At 41.0% G+C, this 15,027-nt stretch overlaps 11 non-coding genes across 11 annotated transcripts; all 11 read left to right on the plus strand.

Annotated features, from left to right (window-relative positions):
• Positions 1-1,321: 1,321 nt before the first annotated feature.
• TRNAS-AGA (transfer RNA serine (anticodon AGA)) lies at positions 1,322-1,403 on the plus strand. The gene has a single exon. It is a non-coding gene; the product is annotated as a tRNA-Ser (tRNA).
• A 1,286-nt stretch (positions 1,404-2,689) lies between these two features.
• On the plus strand, positions 2,690-2,761 carry TRNAH-GUG (transfer RNA histidin (anticodon GUG)). Its single transcript has one exon. It is a non-coding gene; the product is annotated as a tRNA-His (tRNA).
• Positions 2,762-4,258: 1,497 nt separating this feature from the next.
• TRNAS-AGA (transfer RNA serine (anticodon AGA)) lies at positions 4,259-4,340 on the plus strand. The gene has a single exon. It is a non-coding gene; the product is annotated as a tRNA-Ser (tRNA).
• Positions 4,341-5,621: 1,281 nt separating this feature from the next.
• TRNAH-GUG (transfer RNA histidin (anticodon GUG)) lies at positions 5,622-5,693 on the plus strand. Its single transcript has one exon. It is a non-coding gene; the product is annotated as a tRNA-His (tRNA).
• A 295-nt stretch (positions 5,694-5,988) lies between these two features.
• On the plus strand, positions 5,989-6,070 carry TRNAS-AGA (transfer RNA serine (anticodon AGA)). Its single transcript has one exon. It is a non-coding gene; the product is annotated as a tRNA-Ser (tRNA).
• Positions 6,071-7,723: 1,653 nt separating this feature from the next.
• TRNAS-AGA (transfer RNA serine (anticodon AGA)) lies at positions 7,724-7,805 on the plus strand. Its single transcript has one exon. It is a non-coding gene; the product is annotated as a tRNA-Ser (tRNA).
• Positions 7,806-9,091: 1,286 nt separating this feature from the next.
• On the plus strand, positions 9,092-9,163 carry TRNAH-GUG (transfer RNA histidin (anticodon GUG)). The gene has a single exon. It is a non-coding gene; the product is annotated as a tRNA-His (tRNA).
• Positions 9,164-9,458: 295 nt separating this feature from the next.
• On the plus strand, positions 9,459-9,540 carry TRNAS-AGA (transfer RNA serine (anticodon AGA)). Its single transcript has one exon. It is a non-coding gene; the product is annotated as a tRNA-Ser (tRNA).
• Positions 9,541-12,390: 2,850 nt separating this feature from the next.
• TRNAS-AGA (transfer RNA serine (anticodon AGA)) lies at positions 12,391-12,472 on the plus strand. The gene has a single exon. It is a non-coding gene; the product is annotated as a tRNA-Ser (tRNA).
• Positions 12,473-13,753: 1,281 nt separating this feature from the next.
• Positions 13,754-13,825, plus strand: TRNAH-GUG (transfer RNA histidin (anticodon GUG)). Its single transcript has one exon. It is a non-coding gene; the product is annotated as a tRNA-His (tRNA).
• Positions 13,826-14,120: 295 nt separating this feature from the next.
• Positions 14,121-14,202, plus strand: TRNAP-AGG (transfer RNA proline (anticodon AGG)). The gene has a single exon. It is a non-coding gene; the product is annotated as a tRNA-Pro (tRNA).
• Positions 14,203-15,027: the final 825 nt, after the last annotated feature.

The raw sequence follows: 15,027 nt of genomic DNA on the forward strand, positions 1-15,027 counted from the left end.
TAAATTATCGTTCTTGAACCTATTTGCGGTGGGGGAATGGAGCTCTCCCCCATGCCAATCAGAATACAGATGAGTGCAAATGCAGTTGAGTGACCTGTATTGTGGCTGTCTAGAGGAAATGCACAAATGTAGCTGTCTCGCAGCCCAATCCAGACGTCAATTGGAGACAGGTTTTCAGGCAAATAGAGCAGTAAGTGCAGAGAAATGCTCACTCTCTAAAAATGGCATTTATAAAGTAGTAAAGTTAAATCCAACCTCACCAGTAAATAGGATTTATCAATAAATAAATAAAGCTTCTCCTCTCTGATATGGAATTACCCCCCAAAAAGTATAAGGGAATACCCAATGCTAACCTACGAGAGGGGCAGACCTCACAGTAGTGAAAAATGTAATAGACTGTTTTGTACTACCAGGACATGCAAACTACCACAGTACATGTCTTACCTTTTACTTACATAGCATGATGCCCCTAGGACTACCTAGGGCCTACCTTTTGGTTAATTATATGTAATAAAATTGGAGTTTAAGGCTTGGCAAGTAGTTTTAAATGGCAAGTCGAAGTGGCAGTACACTGCAGCACAGGCACTGCAGTAGCAGGCTTGAGACAGGTTTGAAATGATACTTTTTTGGGCGGAACAATCAGTTCCTGGGTATATGGTATACCACTTTACAAGGGGCTTTCAAGTCAATGAAATCTGTCAGTCAGGTATACTCCAATTACACACATGATTAGGGAAGAAGCACGTTCACTTCAGCACTGATTAGTAGCAATAAAGTGATCAGAGTCCTAAGGCCAACAAAAAGATACAGCAAAATGCGTAGGTGAAAAGCAATAAGGTAGGGTTGAGGCCACCTTAAGAATGCAAGGTCTAACAAAAACAAACTAAGGATAACATGAGTAAAACATCAGGTTTCTCTACGGCATTTGGTGAGACAAGTGTGCCTTCTTTTATCTTCCATAAATGCAATCTTTCCCTGACCCCTTTATTATATAGCTCTTCAAGTAAAAAAGATAAAGCACTTACAAAGGAGCCTCAAATACCCAAAGATGGTAGACTTCTGTAATATGGGCCATAGACTAAAAGCAGCACGAAAACAGAGTGCAATAGGGTCCCAAAAACTTGAGTGCCACATGAGAGTATGCATGAAAGCCTATCCTTTTCCAAACTAGAGATATACTCATGCAATTTTTGTTTTTAGGAGAGAATGTGCCTGCTGAAAAATACATTATTTTAAAAAAGTGCATTGCAGAATACCAGGAATTTGCTGTGGGACACCTTGAAAACTTTCATACAGATTATTTGCACAAAACTTACAGTCAGTTGTTGTGGCCGAGTGGTTAAGGCGATGGACTAGAAATCCATTGGGGTCTCCCCGCGCAGGTTCGAATCCTGCCAACAACGAGAAACTTTTTAACATCGGCTACAATTTCAGAAGTTAACCTTTAGAATTTCTTCCATGTCAGTTTTATAAATAGGTGGCTTATTTTGGTGTCACTATTGCCCTTTCACATATTTATTATCGCTACCCCTTTCATATCTTTGCTATAACTCTCATCCTACATTAGCGCTGGTGCAAACACTTCAAATTATTATACCCTGGCTCTCTCAGTCATACCATTCATGCACTTGAAACTTACTTTACCAATAAAAGAAGCAAATAGAAAAATAAAACAAAAGTGCTTGCTGGATTAGGCAAACACACTTCATAAAACTGCATTTTCTTTTCTATTCTCCCCGTGTTACAAGCTTAACTGCTCCCTGTGTAATTTCTCTTAGCCTGCTGTCCCAGGAAGAGAATTTTATCTACAGGCTCTTTCCGTGTTTTTCTCCTAGTCTTTCTTTCCCTTTTCTTAGATTTGTAACTGTTCCTTTATGTGCTCTATTTAGGCGCCATTAATCTCATTTGAGCTCCTTGTACCTGCTGCTGTTTTCTCCACACCTCATACTGCCTTTTCCCTCTTTCTCTCTTTCTCTGAGGTTGGTGGCTACTTTCCAAAGCTTCTGATGCCCCAATGTTCCTTCATCTTGTTGTCCCGCGTGAATTGGAAAAGCACCCAAATTAACAAGCCTTTACCACTCATACATGGCAGAGGTTTATACTTTAATTCAATGAGCTAAGAAAAGCGTGTTGTGGGGCCCCTACGAGCCATGGTGCTTGCTTCATCATAATTGGGCGCGCAGTCATTAGCCACAGCTCTGATCATGGGTCACTGAGGTCAGTTTCAATAATTCCTCAAAAACCTAACCATGCAGTCCCCCCTAACTGTGTAGTTATCTTGCTTTACTGCTATTTGTGTGATTAGCTGGGAGGAGCTCACGGCAGCATCCTCCCTATAAAAGTATAGATGGACCGCTCCTTAACTTTTTCTTGCTTCACATACAGATGGCTTGAGGAGGTACAGGGGAGATGCAGGTCTAATAGACAGAATAGAAGATCTGCGCCAGGTGTGTTTCTCTGCATTGGTGTCCCATCACAGGCCCACAAGTGTATGTGTGATCTTTGACTCCTGGCAGTTCACAAGCAGGCGGCCAGGAAACAGTTTCAGCCTATCAACCACTGAGGAGACAAAGCCTTTGTATAAGGAATGAGGAAGCAATGAACACATTCAGCCTATCACAGGAGTTCCCTGAGTGTTCCGAATTATAAATTCTCCATGTCACTGTATGTTATTGAGCCCGAGTAGCTCGCCGTGATCGTATAGTGGTTAGTACTCTGCGTTGTGGCCGCAGCAACCTCGGTTCGACTCCGAGTCACGGCATTGTGGTTGGCAATTTCACAGCAGTTGGGTTTTTCTTTTACAGAATTACCAAATGTACCAGTTGTTTTTGTAAAATGTCTATTAAAAACAGATCCTTTAAAATATTTAAATGATCTAACGACAAATTATTTTAACACACATGATTATAAGATGTAGCTATATTGTACCTACTGACATAAATTATCGTTCTTGAACCTATTTGCGGTGGGGGAATGGAGCTCTCCCCCATGCCAATCAGAATGCAGATGAATGCAGTTGCAGTTGAGTGACCTGTGTTGTGGCTGTCTAGAGGGAATGCACAAATGTAGCTGTCTCGCAGCCCAATCCAGACGTCAATTGGAGACAGGTTTTCAGGCAAATAGAGCAGTAAGTGCAGAGAAATGCTCACTCTCTAACAATGGCATTTATGAAATAGTAAAGTTAAATCCAACCTCACCAGTAAATAGGATTTATCAATAAATAAATAAAGCTTCTCCTCTCTGATATGGAATTACCCCCCAAAAAGTATAAGGGAATACCCAATGCTAACCTATGAGAGGGGCAGACCTCACAGTAGTGAAAAATGTAATAGACTGTTTTGTACTACCAGGATATGCAAACTACCACAGTACATGTCTTACCTTTTACTTACATAGCATGATGCCCCTAGGACTACCTAGGGCCTACCTTTTGGTTAATTATATGTAATAAAATTGGAGTTTAAGGCTTGGCAAGTAGTTTTAAATGGCAAGTCGAAGTGGCAGTACACTGCAGCACAGGCACTGCAGTAGCAGGCTTGAGACAGGTTTGAAATGATACTTTTTTGGGCGGCACAATCAGTTCCTGGGTATATGGTATACCACTTTACAAGGGGCTTTCAAGTCAATGAAATCTGTCAGTCAGGTATACTCCAATTACACACATGATTAGGGAAGAAGCACGTGCACTTCAGCACTGATTAGTAGCAATAAAGTGATCAGAGTCCTAAGGCCAACAAAAAGATACAGCAAAATGCGTAGGTGAAAAGCAATAAGGTAGGGTTGAGGCCACCTTAAGAATGCAAGGTCTAACAAAAACAAACTAAGGATAACATGAGTAAAACATCAGGTTTCTCTACGGCATTTGGTGAGACAAGTGTGCCTTCTTTTATCTTCCATAAATGCAATCTTTCCCTGACCCCTTTATTATATATCTCTTCAAGTAAAAAAGATAAAGCACTTACAAAGGAGCCTCAAATACTCAAAGATGGTAGACTTCTGTAATATGGGCCATAGACTAAAAGCAGCACGAAAACAGAGTGCAATAGGGTCCCAAAAACTTGAGTGCCACATGAGAGTATGCATGAAAGCGTATCCTTTTCCAAACTAGAGATATACTCATGCAATTTTTGTTTTTAGGAGAGAATGTGCCTGCTGAAAAAAACATTATTTTAAAAAAGTGCATTGCAGAATACCAGGAATTTGCTGTGGGACACCTTGAATACTTTCATACAGATTATTTGCACAAAACTTACAGTCAGTTGTTGTGGCCGAGTGGTTAAGGCAATGGACTAGAAATCCATTGGGGTCTTCCCGTGCAGGTTCGAATCCTGCCAACAACGAGAAACTTTTAACATCGGCTACAATTTCAGAAGTTAACCTTTAGAATTTCTTCCATGTCAGTTTTATAAATAGGTGGCTTATTTTGGTGTCACTATTGCCCTTTCACATATTTATTATCGCTACCCCTTTCATATCTTTGCTATAACTCTCGTCCTACATTAGCGCTGGTGCAAACACTTAAAATTATTATACCCTGGCTCTCTCAGTCATACCATTCATGCACTTGAAACTTACTTTACCAATAAAAGAAGCAAATAGAAAAATAAAACAAAAGTGCTTGCTGGATTAGGCAAACACACTTCATAAAACTGCATTTTCTTTTCTATTCTCCCCGTGTTACAAGCTTAACTGCTCCCTGTGTAATTTCTCTTAGCCTGCTGTCCCAGGAAGAGAATTTTATCTACAGGCTCTTTCCGTGTTTTTTTCCTAGTCTTTCTTTCCCTTTTCTTAGATTTGTAACTGTTCCTTCATGTGCTCTATTTAGGCGGCATTAATCTCATTTGAGCTCCTTGTACCTGCTGCTGTTTTCTCCACACCTCATACTGCCTTTTCCCTCTTTCTCTCTTTCTCTGAGGTTGGTGGCTACTTTCCAAAGCTTCTGATGCCCCAATGTTCCTTCATCTTGTTGTCAGACGTGAATTGGAAAAGCAACCAAATTAACAAGCCTTTACCACTCATACATGGCAGAGGTTTATACTTTAATTGAGCTAAGAAAAGCGTGTTGTGGGGCCCCTACGAGCCATGGTGCTTGCTTCATCATAATTGGGCGCGCAGTCATTAGCCACAGCTCTGATCATGGGTCACTGAGGTCAGTTTCAATAATTCCTCAAAAACCTAACCATGCAGTCCCCCCTAACTGTGTAGTTATCTTGCTTTACTGCTGTTTGTGTGATTAGCTGGGAGGAGCTCACGGCAGCATCCTCCCTATAAAAGTGTAGATGGACCGCTCCTTAACTTTTTCTTGCTTCACATGCAGATGGCTTGAGGAGGTACAGGGGAGATGCAGGTCTAATAGACAGAATAGAAGATCTGCGCCAGGTGTGTTTCTCTGCATTGGTGTACCATCACAGGCCCACAAGTGTATGTGTGTTCTTTGACTTCTGGCAGTTTACAAGCAGGCGGCCAGGAAACGGTTTCAGCCTATCAACCACTGAGGAGACAAAGCCTTTGTATAAGGAATGAGGAAGCAATGAACACATTCAGCCTATCACTGGAGTTCCCTGAGTGTTTCGAATTATAAATTCTCCATGTCACTGTATGTTATTGAGCCCAAGTAGCTCGCCGTGATCGTATAGTGGTTAGTACTCTGCGTTGTGGCTGCAGCAACCTCGGTTCGAATCCGAGTCACGGCATTGTGGTTGGCAATGTCACAGCAGTTGGGTTTTTCTTTTACAGAATTACCAAATGTACCAGGTGTTTTTGTAAAATGTCTATTAAAAACAGATCCTTTAAAATATTTAAACGATCTACTGACAAATTATTTAAACACACATGATTATAAGATGTAGCCTTATTTTTGTTTTTAGGAAAGAATGTGCCTGCTGAAAAAAACATTATTTTTAAAAAGTGCATTGCAGGATATCAGGAATTTGCTGTGGCACACCTTGAAAACTTTCATACAGATTATTTGCACAAAACTTACAGTTAGTTGTTGTGGCCGAGTGGTTAAGGCGATGGACTAGAAATCCATTGGGGTCCCCCCTCGCAGGTTCGAATCCTGCCAACAACGAGAAACTTTTTAACATCGGCTACAATTTCAGAAGTTAACCTTTAGAATTTCTTCCATGTCAGTTTTATAAATAGGTGGCTTATTTTGGTGTCACTATTGCCCTTTCACATATTTATTATCGCTACCCCTTTCATATCTTTGCTATAACTCTCGTCCTACATTAGCGCTGGTGCAAACACTTCAAATTATTATACCCTGGCTCTCTCAGTCATACCATTCATGCACTTGAAACTTACTTTACCAATAAAAGAAGCAAATAGAAAAATAAAACAAAAGTGCTTGCTGGATTAGGCAAACACACTTCATAAAACTGCATTTTCTTTTCTATTCTCCCCGTGTTACAAGCTTAACTGCTCCCTGTGTAATTTCTCTTAGCCTGCTGTCCCAGGAAGAGAATTTTATCTACAGGCTCTTTCCGTGTTTTTTTCCTAGTCTTTCTTTCCCTTTTCTTAGATTTGTAACTGTTCCTTTATGTGCTCTATTTAGGCGCCATTAATCTCATTTGAGCTCCTTGTACCTGCTGCTGTTTTCTCCACACCTCATACTGCCTTTTCCCTCTTTCTCTCTTTCTCTGAGGTTGGTGGCTACTTTCCAAAGCTTCTGATGCCCCAATGTTCCTTCATCTTGTTGTCAGACGTGAATTGGAAAAGCAACCAAATTAACAAGCCTTTACCACTCATACATGGCAGAGGTTTATACTTTAATTCAATGAGCTAAGAAAAGCGTGTTGTGGGGCCCCTACGAGCCATGGTGCTTGCTTCATCATAATTGGGCGCGCAGTCATTAGCCACAGCTCTGATCATGGGTCACTGAGGTCAGTTTCAATAATTTCTCAAAAACCTAACCATGCAGTCTCCCCTAACTGTGTAGTTATCTTGCTTTACTGCTGTTTGTGTGATTAGCTGGGAGGAGCTCACGGCAGCATCCTCCCTATAAAAGTGTAGATGGACCGCTCCTTAACTTTTTCTTGCTTCACATACAGATGGCTTGAGGAGGTACAGGGGAGATGCAGGTCTAATAGACAAAATAGAAGATCTGCGCCAGGTGTGTTTCTCTGCATTGGTGTCCCATCACAGGCCCACAAGTGTATGTGTGATCTTTGACTTCTGGAAGTTCACAAGCAGGCGGCCAGGAAACGGTTTCAGCCTATCAACCACTGAGGAGACAAAGCCTTTGTATAAGGAATGAGGAAGCAATGAACACATTCAGCCTATCACTGGAGTTCCCTGAGTGTTTCGAATTATAAATTCTCCATGTCACTGTATGTTATTGAGCCCAAGTAGCTCGCCGTGATCGTATAGTGGTTAGTACTCTGCGTTGTGGCTGCAGCAACCTCGGCTTGAATCCGAGTCACGGCATTGTGGTTGGCAATGTCACGGCAGTTGGGTTTTTCTTTTACAGAATTACCAAATGTACCAGGTGTTTTTGTAAAATGTCAATTAAAAACAGATCCTTTAAAATATTTAAACGATCTACTGACAAATTATTTAAACACACATGATTATAAGATGTAGCCTTATTTTTGTTTTTAGGAGAGAATGTGCCTGCTGAAAAAAACATTATTTTTAAAAAGTGCATTGCAGGATATCAGGAATTTGCTGTGGCACACCTTGAAAACTTTCATACAGATTTTTTGCACAAACCTTACAGTCAGTTGTTGTGGCCGAGTGGTTAAGGCGATGGACTAGAAATCCATTGGGGTCCCCCCGCGCAGGTTCAAATCCTGCCAACAACGAGAAGCTTTTTAACATCGGCTACAATTTCAGAAGTTAACCTTTAGAATTTCTTCCATGTCAGTTTTATAAATAGGTGGCTTATTTTGGTGTCACTATTGCCCTTTCACATATTTATTATCGCTACCCCTTTCATATCTTTGCTATAACTCTCATCCTACATTAGCGCTGGTGCAAACACTTCAAATTATTATACCCTGGCTCTCTCAGTCATACCATTCATGCACTTGAAACTTACTTTACCAATAAAAGAAGCAAATAGAAAAATAAAACAAAAGTGCTTGCTGGATTAGGCAAACACACTTCATAAAACTGCATTTTCTTTTCTATTCTCCCCGTGTTACAAGCTTAACTGCTCCCTGTGTAATTTCTCTTAGCCTGCTGTCCCAGGAAGAGAATTTTATCTACAGGCTCTTTCCGTGTTTTTTTCCTAGTCTTTCTTTCCCTTTTCTTAGATTTGTAACTGTTCCTTTATGTGCTCTATTTAGGCGCCATTAATCTCATTTGAGCTCCTTGTACCTGCTGCTGTTTTCTCCACACCTCATACTGCCTTTTCCCTCTTTCTCTCTTTCTCTGAGGTTGGTGGCTACTTTCCAAAGCTTCTGATGCCCCAATGTTCCTTCATCTTGTTGTCAGACGTGAATTGGAAAAGCACCCAAATTAACAAGCCTTTACCACTCATACATGGCAGAGGTTTATACTTTAATTCAATGAGCTAAGAAAAGCGTGTTGTGGGGCCCCTACGAGCCATGGTGCTTGCTTCATCATAATTGGGCGCGCAGTCATTAGCCACAGCTCTGATCATGGGTCACTGAGGTCAGTTTCAATAATTCCTCAAAAACCTAACCATGCAGTCCCCCCTAACTGTGTAGTTATCTTGCTTTACTGCTGTTTGTGTGATTAGCTGGGAGGAGCTCACGGCAGCATCCTCCCTATAAAAGTATAGATGGACCGCTCCTTAACTTTTTCTTGCTTCACATACAGATGGCTTGAGGAGGTACAGGGGAGATGCAGGTCTAATAGACAGAATAGAAGATCTGCGCCAGGTGTGTTTCTCTGCATTGGTGTCCCATCACAGGCCAACAAGTGTATGTGTGATCTTTGACTTCTGGCAGTTCACAAGCAGGCAACCAGGAAACGGTTTCAGCCTATCAACCACTGAGGAGACAAAGCCTTTGTATAAGGAATGAGGAAGCAATGAACACATTCAGCCTATCACTGGAGTTCCCTGAGTGTTTCGAATTATAAATTCTCCATGTCACTGTATGTTATTGAGCCCAAGTAGCTCGCCGTGATCGTATAGTGGTTAGTACTCTGCGTTGTGGCTGCAGCAACCTCGGTTCGAATCCGAGTCACGGCATTGTGGTTGGCAATGTCACGGCAGTTGGGTTTTTCTTTTACAGAATTACCAAATGTACCAGTCGTTTTTGTAAAATGTCTATTAAAAACAGATCCTTTAAAATATTTAAACGATTTAACGACAAATTATTTAAACACACATGATTATAAGATGTAGCCTTATTTTTGTTTTTAGGAGAGAATGTGCCTGCTGAAAAAAACATTATTTTTAAAAAGTGCATTGCAGGATATCAGGAATTTGCTGTGGCACACCTTGAAAACTTTCATGCACATTATTTGCAAAAAACTTACAGTCAGTTGTTGTGGCCGAGTGGTTAAGGCGATGGACTAGAAATCCATTGGGGTCTCCCCGCGCAGGTTCGAATCCTGCCAACAACGAGAAACTTTTTAACATCGGCTACAATTTCAGAAGTTAACCTTTAGAATTTCTTCCATGTCAGTTTTATAAATAGGTGGCTTATTTTGGTGTCACTATTGCCCTTTCACATATTTATTATCGCTACCCCTTTCATATCTTTGCTATAACTCTCGTCCTACATTAGCGCTGGTGCAAACACTTCAAATTATTATACCCTGGCTCTCTCAGTCATACCATTCATGCACTTGAAACTTACTTTACCAATAAAAGAAGCAAATAGAAAAATAAAACAAAAGTGCTTGCTGGATTAGGCAAACACACTTCATAAAACTGCATTTTCTTTTCTATTCTCCCCGTGTTACAAGCTTAACTGCTCCCTGTGTAATTTCTCTTAGCCTGCTGTCCCAGGAAGAGAATTTTATCTACAGGCTCTTTCAGTTTTTTTTTCCTAGTCTTTCTTTCCCTTTTCTTAGATTTGTAACTGTTCCTTTACGTGCTCTATTTAGGCGCCATTAATCTAATTTGAGCTCCTTGTACCTGCTGCTGTTTTCTCCACACCTCATACTGCATTTCCCTCTTTCTCTCTTTCTCTGAGGTTGGTGGCTACTTTCCAAAGCTTCTGATGCCCCAATGTTCCTTCATCTTGTTGTCAGACGTGAATTGGAAAAGCAACCAAATTAACAAGCCTTTACCACTCATATATGGCAGAGGTTTATACTTTAATTGAGCTAAGAAAAGCGTGTTGTGGGGCCCCTACGAGCCATGGTGCTTGCTTCATCATAATTAGGCACGCAGTCATTAGCCACAGCTCTGATCATGGGTCACTGAGATCAGTTTCAATAATTCCTCAAAAACCTAACCATGCAGTAACCCCTAACTGTGTAGTTATCTTGCTTTACTGCTGTTTGTGTGATTAGCTGGGAGGAGCTCACGGCAGCATCCTCCCTATAAAAGTGTAGATGGACCGCTCCTTAACTCTTTCTTGCTTCACATACAGATGGCTTGAGGAGGTACAGGGGAGATGCAGGTCTACTAGACAGAATAGAAGATCTGCGCCAGGTGTGTTTCTCTGCATTGGTGTCCCATCACAGGCCCACAAGTGTATGTGTGATCTTTGACTCCTGGCAGTTCACAAGCAGGCGGCCAGGAAACAGTTTCAGCCTATCAACCACTGAGGAGACAAAGCCTTTGTATAAGGAATGAGGAAGCAATGAACACATTCAGCCTATCACAGGAGTTCCCTGAGTGTTCCGAATTATAAATTCTCCATGTCACTGTATGTTATTGAGCCCAAGTAGCTTGCCGTGATCGTATAGTGGTTAGTACTCTGCGTTGTGGCTGCAGCAACCTCGGTTCGACTCCGAGTCATGGCATTGTGGTTGGCAATTTCACAGCAGTTGGGTTTTTCTTTTACAGAATTACCAAATGTACCAGTTGTTTTTGTAAAATGTCTATTAAAAACAGATCCTTTAAAATATTTAAACGATCTAACGACAAATTATTTTAACACACATGATTATAAGATGTAGCTATATTGTACCTACTGACATAAATTATCGTTCTTGAACCTATTTGCGGTGGGGGAATGGAGCTCTCCCCCATGCCAATCAGAATGCAGATGAATGCAGTTGCAGTTGAGTGACCTGTGTTGTGGCTGTCTAGAGGGAATGCACAAATGTAGCTGTCTCGCAGCCCAATCCAGACGTCAATTGGAGACAGGTTTTCAGGCAAATAGAGCAGTAAGTGCAGAGAAATGCTCACTCTCTAACAATGGCATTTATGAAATAGTAAAGTTAAATCCAACCTCACCAGTAAATAGGATTTATCAATAAATAAATAAAGCTTCTCCTCTCTGATATGGAATTACCCCCCAAAAAGTATAAGGGAATACCCAATGCTAACCTATGAGAGGGGCAGACCTCACAGTAGTGAAAAATGTAATAGACTGTTTTGTACTACCAGGACATGCAAACTACCACAGTACATGTCTTACCTTTTACTTACATAGCATGATGCCCCTAGGACTACCTAGGGCCTACCTTTTGGTTAATTATATGTAATAAAATTGGAGTTTAAGGCTTGGCAAGTAGTTTTAAATGGCAAGTCGAAGTGGCAGTACACTGCAGCACAGGCACTGCAGTAGCAGGCTTGAGACAGGTTTGAAATGATACTTTTTTGGGTGGCACAATCAGTTCCTGGGTATATGGTATACCACTTTACAAGGGGCTTTCAAGTCAATGAAATCTGTCAGTCAGGTATACTCCAATTACACACATGATTAGGGAAGAAGCACGTGCACTTCAGCACTGATTAGTAGCAATAAAGTGATCAGAGTCCTAAGGCCAACAAAAAGATACAGCAAAATGCGTAGGTGAAAAGCAATAAGGTAGGGTTGAGGCCACCTTAAGAATGCAAGGTCTAACAAAAACAAACTAAGGATAACATGAGTAAAACATCAGGTTTCTCTACGGCATTTGGTGAGACAAGTGTGCCTTCTTTTATCTTCCATAAATGCAATCTTTCCCTGACCCCTTTATTATATATCTCTTCAAGTAAAAAAGATAAAGCACTTACAAAGGAGCCTCAAATACTCAAAGATGGTAGACTTCTGTAATATGGGCCATAGACTAAAAGCAGCACGAAAACAGAGTGCAATAGGGTCCCAAAAACTTGAGTGCCACATGAGAGTATGCATGAAAGCGTATCCTTTTCCAAACTAGAGATATACTCATGCAATTTCTGTTTTTAGGAGAGAATGTGCCTGCTGAAAAAAACATTATTTTTAAAAAGTGCATTGCAGAATACCAGGAATTTGCTGTGGGACACCTTGAAAACTGTCATACAGATTATTTGCACAAAACTTACAGTCAGTTGTTGTGGCCGAGTGGTTAAGGCAATGGACTAGAAATCCATTGGGGTCTTCCCGCGCAGGTTCGAATCCTGCCAACAACGAGAAACTTTTAAAATCGGCTACAATTTCAGAAGTTAACCTTTAGAATTTCTTCCATGTCAGTTTTATAAATAGGTGGCTTATTTTGGTGTCACTATTGCCCTTTCACATATTTATTATCGCTACCCCTTTCATATCTTTGCTATAACTCTCGTCCTACATCAGCGCTGGTGCAAACACTTCAAATTATTATACCCTGGCTCTCTCAGTCATACCATTCATGCACTTGAAACTTACTTTACCAATAAAAGAAGCAAATAGAAAAATAAAACAAAAGTGCTTGCTGGATTAGGCAAACACACTTCATAAAACTGCATTTTCTTTTCTATTCTCCCCGTGTTACAAGCTTAACTGCTCCCTGTGTAATTTCTCTTAGCCTGCTGTCCCAGGAAGAGAATTTTATCTACAGGCTCTTTCCGTGTTTTTTTCCTAGTCTTTCTTTCCCTTTTCTTAGATTTGTAACTGTTCCTTCATGTGCTCTATTTAGGCGCCATTAATCTCATTTGAGCTCCTTGTACCTGCTGCTGTTTTCTCCACACCTCATACTGCCTTTTCCCTCTTTCTCTCTTTCTCTGAGGTTGGTGGCTAGTTTCCAAAGCTTCTGATGCCCCAATGTTCCTTCATCTTGTTGTCAGACGTGAATTGGAAAAGCAACCAAATTAACAAGCCTTTACCACTCATACATGGCAGAGGTTTATACTTTAATTGAGCTAAGAAAAGCGTGTTGTGGGGCCCCTACGAGCCATGGTGCTTGCTTCATCATAATTGGGCGCGCAGTCATTAGCCACAGCTCTGATCATGGGTCACTGAGGTCAGTTTCAATAATTCCTCAAAAACCTGACCATGCAGTCCCCCCTAACTGTGTAGTTATCTTGCTTTACTGCTGTTTGTGTGATTAGCTGGGAGGAGCTCACGGCAGCATCCTCCCTATAAAAGTGTAGATGGACCGCTCCTTAACTTTTTCTTGCTTCACATGCAGATGGCTTGAGGAGGTACAGGGGAGATGCAGGTCTAATAGACAGAATAGAAGATCTGCGCCAGGTGTGTTTCTCTGCATTGGTGTACCATCACAGGCCCACAAGTGTATGTGTGATCTTTGACTTCTGGCAGTTTACAAGCAGGCGGCCAGGAAACGGTTTCAGCCTATCAACCACTGAGGAGACAAAGCCTTTGTATAAGGAATGAGGAAGCAATGAACACATTCAGCCTATCACTGGAGTTCCCTGAGTGTTTCGAATTATAAATTCTCCATGTCACTGTATGTTATTGAGCCCAAGTAGCTCGCCGTGATCGTATAGTGGTTAGTACTCTGCGTTGTGGCTGCAGCAACCTCGGTTCGAATCCGAGTCACGGCATTGTGGTTGGCAATGTCACAGCAGTTGGGTTTTTCTTTTACAGAATTACCAAATGTACCAGGTGTTTTTGTAAAATGTCTATTAAAAACAGATCCTTTAAAATATTTAAACGATCTACTGACAAATTATTTAAACACACATGATTATAAGATGTAGCCTTATTTTTGTTTTTAGGAAAGAATGTGCCTGCTGAAAAAAACATTATTTTTAAAAAGTGCATTGCAGGATATCATGAATTTGCTGTGGCACACCTTGAAAACTTTCATACAGATTATTTGCACAAAACTTGCAGTTAGTTGTTGTGGCCGAGTGGTTAAGGCGATGGACTAGGAATCCATTGGGGTCCCCCCCCGCAGGTTCGAATCCTGCCAACAACGAGAAACTTTTTAACATCGGCTACAATTTCAGAAGTTAACCTTTAGAATTTCTTCCATGTCAGTTTTATAAATAGGTGGCTTATTTTGGTGTCACTATTGCCCTTTCACATATTTATTATCGCTACCCCTTTCATATCTTTGCTATAACTCTCGTCCTACATTAGCGCTGGTGCAAACACTTCAAATTATTATACCCTGGCTCTCTCAGTCATACCATTCATGCACTTGAAACTTACTTTACCAATAAAAGAAGCAAATAGAAAAATAAAACAAAAGTGCTTGCTGGATTAGGCAAACACACTTCATAAAACTGCATTTTCTTTTCTATTCTCCCCGTGTTACAAGCTTAACTGCTCCCTGTGTAATTTCTCTTAGCCTGCTGTCCCAGGAAGAGAATTTTATCTACAGGCTCTTTCCGTGTTTTTTTCCTAGTCTTTCTTTCCCTTTTCTTAGATTTGTAACTGTTCCTTTATGTGCTCTATTTAGGCGCCATTAATCTCATTTGAGCTCCTTGTACCTGCTGCTGTTTTCTCCACACCTCATACTGCCTTTTCCCTCTTTCTCTCTTTCTCTGAGGTTGGTGGCTACTTTCCAAGCTTCTGATGCCCCAATGTTCCTTCATCTTGTTGTCAGACGTGAATTGGAAAAGCAACCAAATTAACAAGCCTTTACCACTCATACATGGCAGAGGTTTATACTTTAATTCAATGAGCTAAGAAAAGCGTGTTGTGGGGCCCCTACGAGCCATGGTGCTTGCTTCATCATAATTGGGCGCGCAGTCATTAGCCACAGCTCTGATCATGGGTCACTGAGGTCAGTTTCAAT

Source organism: Lissotriton helveticus, chromosome 12, assembly GCF_964261635.1.
Source record: "Lissotriton helveticus chromosome 12, aLisHel1.1, whole genome shotgun sequence".
Taxonomy (NCBI): Eukaryota; Metazoa; Chordata; class Amphibia; order Caudata; family Salamandridae; genus Lissotriton; species Lissotriton helveticus.